Source organism: Dermacentor andersoni, chromosome 3, assembly GCF_023375885.2.
Source record: "Dermacentor andersoni chromosome 3, qqDerAnde1_hic_scaffold, whole genome shotgun sequence".
NCBI lineage: Eukaryota > Metazoa > Arthropoda > Arachnida > Ixodida > Ixodidae > Dermacentor > Dermacentor andersoni.
In genome coordinates, this window is record NC_092816.1 from 170,549,816 (window position 1) to 170,557,167 (window position 7,352).

Consider the following 7,352-nt stretch of genomic DNA (forward strand, 5'->3'; position numbering starts at 1 on the left):
ACGCCAGTGCGCGTTGGCATTTTCATTTCCGCTAAAGGAACGGCATAACTTGGCAGGTAGTCTAAGGCGAGGAAAAGGCTGCTGACAGAGATGGTGCAGATTCCTGGTGCAATAATCGTTTTCTAGAGGTGACTGAATCGTACTCTGAAGATGATATTTTCAATGCGGATGAGACTGCATGTTTTTATCACCTCCTGCCAGGCCAGATGGTACACTTTAAAGGGCAGCAGTGCAAAGGAAGGAAGAAGTCTCATCTACACATGACAGTCCTGCTTTGCTGCAATGCAGCAGGCATGAAGGAATTTAAACCGCTCGTCAACGGCAAGTACGCAAACCCTCGCTGCACCAAAAATGCCATGTCGTTAGCGTAGGACTACCATGTGAACAAACGAGCGTGGATGACCAGAGAACTTTTGTTGAGTGGCTCATCGAATTTGATGACCAAATGAGAAGGAATGATTGAAGAATTCTACTGGTTGTCGACAACTGCTCTGGTCACACTGTGAATGTTTGCTTGACTCACATTCGCTTGGAGTTTCTGCCGCCAAACAACATGTCCTTACTGCAACCCCTAGACCAGAGCATTATAAAGCGTCTGAAAGCAGAATTTCGTAAGCGCCTTGTGCAGCAGTTCATTATAAACTTCCGGCGAAAGCAGCTGGCCGCAATCAATGTTCGTCAGGCAGTGGAAATGTTCACAGGAGCTTGGTGGAACTTGAAGGCGTCCACCATTGGCAACTGAAAGCGCCTGTGCACCTTGAAGACGACCTGGAGGTGACGACAACAACCCAGGGGACCTGTGGACCGAGGTTGCAGAACTGCTGCCCGCTGTCTCTTCCTTCAACGACTACAAGGAGAGCGACATTGCAGCACTAACAGTGGCAGACCTGACAACCGAAAAGATTGTTAACTGCGTTCACAATGTCTCCAGTGACGACGACCCGAATGGAGAAGACTAAGTCACTGAACAGAGAAGATGAGATGGTGTCGAACACTGATGTTTCAGTGCACACGAACAAAGTCCACACTTTCATCTCTTGGTGCAATGACGTATCCGATGAGGTACTGCACAAAGTGCAACATGTAGACACTTTCCTAATCGGTCATGTGTGCTGCACGCGCCAGAAGGAAATAACTTATTTCTGCAAATAAAACAGCTTCGAAGTGAGTGAAACATCTTTAATTGAGAGTACACCTGACTGCGTACGCGCCTACTGCCAAGGTACGTCAATTTCATTCCTAGGTTTGTCCAGTGATTTATAACTGGAAGTTTTTCATTACAACGATATTTCAAAATAACGAACGATTTTCGGCAGTCCCTCGTGACTTGTTATATCGAAATTTCACTTTATTGGTCAGCATCTGGCTCAACACTTACAGGGCAGAGCTCAAGTGCTCCAAACAAATTGCCAATTGAAGCTGTTTAACTGTGGCTTGCTACCTCTGCTAGGCAATTCCTTTTGTGTAATGCATAGGATTGCAACACGATCAATGAAAAATGCACATGATGATGCACAAGAACATGCAAGTCCTCAATGATAATATTTCTGGCACAGTAAAGAGTGACACTAACTTTGTCTTGCAGTGTTTTGCTGTGAGACGGTCACAATAAAGTTATCAGATCATCACTATGAAGTTACTGTACCTTTCAGCAGAGCTTTTGCCATCTCATTTTTTTCTAGCATGTGTGCAAGAGAAACAGCTCTCCTTCCTTCGTCTCTTGCATTGAACACATGACCTTTAACGCAGCTGTTACCAAATATATCTTAATTGTAGGATGGCCTAATTTAGGCCAACTTTCTCCTTTTGGAATAAGGTGCCGAATTTCACACTTTTATCAATATGATGCAACTAGCACAGCTGTCACACCCCTGTTACAACAAAGTAGTCAGCTCTATATGCCAGCTAATATTACACCAGAATACAAACAAAATACAAAACATACAGATGACTAAAGCGTTCGGCCAATTTTCAGCAAGCACCTGTCAAATGCTTCCGAGTTGAATGAATGCTAGGTAGTTAAAGAGAACAAGATTAATCGCACACAAGACATCCAAAGGGAATTATTTTCAGGCTTTATACAATGGTAACCTTTGGGGCAAAGCATCTATTGGTTGAGGAACTTCAGGCCCACTAGCCTAATTTTATTAATCTATGAACTAAGGCTGCGCTCCGGTCAAGCATAAACACTTCTTCGTTCTCCTTGATACGAATGCATTGTTCCTGCTCTATAAGAGACCTCGCACTTTAAGAATCCTATGAATTCCTTGTGACAGTTGCCACACTAGTTGTGCAATGTAAGCCACACGTATCAAATAATTGGACTATGAACTCGTCATGCTTGATCAAAGATATAAAACATGTGAACAAATGAACTTTAAATGTCTAGGCCTTCGTGTCTACATGTTGGTGAATAACAATCGTTGAGGCTTTCAGAGCTGATGCACTGTTCGCATTATGAAACAGATTCATGGCTATGAAAAGCAGAAAAGCAAAGCGTCAATTTAGCCTCAGCACATTAACATGTGCATGCTCTAAACTTACCTAGCAGTAGACAACTTAAACCACGACTATGTTACAACATGGGAGCAGTAGTCGTTTACAAACTGCAATCACATCATAATAATTTCCACTGAAGCACTGGTCATGGAGTAACTAGTTTATCACCCTGATGCATGTAAATGCTGCACAAAGGCTGCAAAAATCTAAAAATGTCAATAATGCAATGAAGTACAATGAAAAAAAAGAAAATACAAAACAATATTGCATTAGCATTTGGTATAAGTGCACCACGTGTGTACCTTTAAGCGATAAATGACATTTTTGTTGAAATAGCCTCGGCATGCCACTCACAGTTGTCCAGGAAAAGAAAAATTCAGCCTTGTCACAGAGGCTTGATCAAGTAAATAGGGCTGATATGGCGTTCTGTCCAGTAACTGCAAGGGGCGCAAAAGCACTGTTTCACAAAATGCATTTTCTAATTCATACAAAGAAAAGGCTGGAGCGAGAGTGGCCCGAACACACTGCACCAAAAAAGAAACTTCGCAGCCGGCTTTAACAATGGCAATGATTGAGCCAAACATTGGATCAAACCGTGTACCTGATACAAGAATGTAGTCATTCACTGCATACAAACAGCCATCCACAGTAACTTTCTTTAGCAGAGCACTGTTGTCGGGTATTTGAACATGCCTCAGCTTGTTTAAAACAGTTGACTCCTCATTTTGGCTCATATCTGTGTACACCGCAGGAATGTGAAATAAACCTCGGGCTGCCAGGAATGACTGATACAGCTGATGCTGTTCACTCAGTGTCTTTGTAACATTTTTGAAGTTTCTCACACTTCGCATGCACTGTTTAAAATACTGGTGCTTTCCTTCGAATCTCATGGTCCAGACATGGCAAAGGGATCCAAACTCCTGAATTAGCTGACTGTACTGCAATATATAATGATGCTTTGGCCGCAGCTTGTTAGTAGAAAAAATAAGACTGGGATGCTATGTAGTCTTCAGTCAAAACTTTCAAGTATGCTACTTGAGCGGGAGTTATAGTAGGTGCCATAAGGAGGTCAGTGATCTCCATGAGCTTGACAAAAAGTTCCCAGACTGGGTCACTTGCGTTGGCTACTTTCGTACCTACAAACACAGTAAGCAGTCTCACTAGTGTCCAATTCTGCAATGCATGACCTCCAAGTTTGCCACTTTGGCTAGACTCTTTGGCTGGTTTATTTCGCAAATCATGGGCATTGTACTTCATAGTACAAATCCTGTTGTTAAAATATTCATATGTAAACCAGCCTTTTTCTGTCACAAAGTAACAAATATATAACGGCATATCATACCGAACCACACCTTCAAAAAGATCATGGCCAATACATGGTGGCAAATTAGACCGGCAGACATGGAAATGTTGCAGTACGTGAAAAGGAGAGTTCATCACTACACCACAATCCTCATGTCCTCCAGTGTTCACAACATGTTCAAGTGACTGTCTGTAGTTGTCTGGGGTTCGCCTTTCTCCTACTGTATATGGGTTCTCGTGGAATTGGGAACGTGTTAGTAGGCAGAAGCGCCAAAAGTATGTTGACGTACTGAAATTCTGAGTGAAACCGCCAACCATGTGGCTTCCAAGATTACCACCAGCAATGAAACCTAGCCGTACCACGTGATTCATCCCATTAATAAGTAAACATTTAGTTTCATATAGAAGTAAATCTTCAGTCAAACGCTGCAGAACTCTGTCAAGACCAAACTCTTTCACGTCCTTCTGGCGGCAAAGCATGACCAATTGCATGCTTTCAACCCGCGATCTGCAACGCAGCGGCAAATTTCCAAGTGTCATGTACACTGCAAGTAGCTTGAAATTGCCCTTTGACGAGCCTTATGGATTTATTCATCCTGATACAAAATTAGGTGTATCACATTCTCTGTGGATTGTCTGAAAGGCGGGCAGAAAATGTAATCTGGGTAGTAGTCTCCTGATGTTGGCTGACTACTAGGAGAGCAAGAGACAAGGAAATGTATCAGATGCTCAATTGGCACATAGTGGTAAGTAGATGTGACATTTTGCTTGTTCATGCCTAAAGTGATTTCCACTGGTGCCACGAAAAAAATACTTTTTTTAATAATATTTATGACAGGAGTACGAAGATCTCAGTATAGAAGATACACCTCAAAGGCATCTCTACAAAATGCAGAACGTATTGAAGAAAGTGTGTTAGTGGAAACTGTCTTGGCAACCTCATGCAATGACATGTTTTTGTTTAGTTTGTGAAGATTCTGCAGCTCCTTAACAATGTACTGCACTGTGCTTGCTGGCTTATGATGCTGAGACTCAAGCTTTAAAAGAAAAAGTACAAAATTGTCAGTAAAAGGATTGTGCTCCAAATGGCTACTACCATTAGAGCCTGTTTCACAGGTGCCCCCAACATCAAGAATCGGGGCACGAGTATGTTCCCCATCTGGAGTAGCTGGTTCGACTTCGAAGTCAACATCTGGCACAGGTAACAGATGTGTTATCGTAGTGTCACGATGCTACCTTGACACATGTGTCCTGAATGAACCTGCTGACCTCAAAACACTAGAACACCCCACAGAAGGGCAGATGACAGCATCTATTCCTCTATCCAAATGTGCAGCAACATGGCAAACGAACTCGGTGCGAGTAGACTCACTTACCCCACATGAGGGCACAGAGCAGACAAATGCAGGATGATCCTGTTTATTGCGTTGTTTCCTGTGATGCCTGAAGACGTGGCTTCGCAGGCTTTTATAGTTTCTAAACAAAGCACAGCATGGGTCACCAGGGCAAAGGGCACCTCCGGGCACACTTCTGTGATGACGGTAGTGCTCGAAGTAGTCCACCAACGTTGAAAAAGTCTGTGCACAAATGCGGCAAGCAGCCATTCTTCATTGGTGCTACAGCTGCAATAAAGATCAAACAATTACTTCTAATCTAAATTACATGCTTTTCCTCGTGTCCACTTTTTTTTCCAGAACTATTCAATAATATAACATTATTTCCATTGTACTATAATGGATTCCACACCAGCATATTAGCTGTGATGGTTTGTGTGCATGTCAGCTAATGTTAATTTTCTTTCATTTCATTCTAATAGTGCTTTGGTTTTTCAAAGCAGAAACATATTCCTGCAAATACAATCAAATGAGATAATTGCATGATCTGGCCATATGCATTCACAAAATGGAGCATTACGATTAAACTGACGAAGTCTATGCTGTCTGCCATTAATGAAGACACAAGTTCCCATTTTGAGGATATTCGAAGGCCGCATCTGCTGCACACAAAATGAACATCAGCAAAGGAATCAGTCTGAACATAAACCGCTAATAGATCTGTACGCACATCCTGATATTACATAGGTAATACTTTCCCTCCAACTATATTGTTCATATTATCCCAAATTAGACGTGATTCCTTCTCTCCAAAAGCTCATTGGTGCACCTGGGGTTGGCTCTACCTTGAGTGTATTAGAATTGTTGTGCATTTTAGTTCCATCCTTCATAAGGCCTCCAGCCACACGCTGTCGCTCCAAGCTGCCGTGCGCGCCCCTAAAGTGGGCCTCTTCTCTGGAGAATCGTTGGTGGCACACAATTAACACAGCTGCGTACTGTTGCACGCTGCGAGTCTTGGCTCGATCTTTAGCACGCGTCCCCGCCGGCACCCTCTGAAGAAACCTTTGTCCTCCGAGGCCGGTGGCATTGGGAGTACGAGCCCTCTGGAATCAGCAGCGATGGCGCCCACAACGCGAACCCCATATACCATCACAGCATGGCCGTTCCCGTCGACAGCCGGAAGGAAAGTTCGCCTGAAGTTACCACACGGGCTTCCGCCGGGTTCATCCTTAAAGAGCGGTGAGCTTCGCGTCGTTTTACGCAAAATCCGGAATGTTTGCGCACTACAACTTCGTTACTGTCGCTGTTAGAACTTTCCTGCTTTCAGGCGCGCCTGTGTGAAACAGCTTGTAGCAGCACTTGCGGTGCAGAGCCTTACAGTCAATACGCGTTCACCGCGTTCCCGGTTAACGACCTCCTCGAAAACAGCTGTATATCCGCTGTGAGCACCGAAGGTTAAAGAACGCATATATAGGCTTTCCGGTAGATGCGGCACCTTTCATGGTACCGCATGACGAAAGGCTGGTGGTGTCGTGTTTGTTAGTGCGAACGCTTGTTCTGTTCGATAGGTTTCACGTCTTCAAATTATTGACTTAAAAAATGGGATAATTTTTCAATTATGTATATGTCGTGAATAAGCCTACGTGCGCTTAGATTAGCCGATAAGTTTAGTCATCCGCTGCTCCCCTTCGCGCCGTGCAGTTTATAAACCTGGTTTATTTCACTTAATATCATTTTCTCCGATATTCGTCCCTGCTCTTTAATTTGCCACCGACAATTATCGGATTCGAAACAACACTATAAAGGTTCCTTATGCAGCTTGATGCTGCAGCTCGGCGATTGCTGTTGCAAGAGTACGTGTTACTTATAGAAAACTATGTTGGAATCAACAGTTCGCGGTGCTAAAATTGGTATTAGTATTGCCCAACAAGAGCCATGGGCGCACGAAAGCAAATACATATATTAAAATCGTGTGCTGTAAAACTGTCCACAGGACGGGATCCCGACGACGGTATCACAACAAATACGTGACGGTGATTGCATAACGACAATGCAGTTACGATGATGACATGATAATGGCATGAGGACAATGGGATGACGACGAGTGCATAATTGCTATGACATGGCGATGACTGTATTGCGGAATCTGTATGACAACGATGACGTGTATTTCTGCATGACGAGAGTCGGATGACGAAGTCGCAGCGACGATGATGG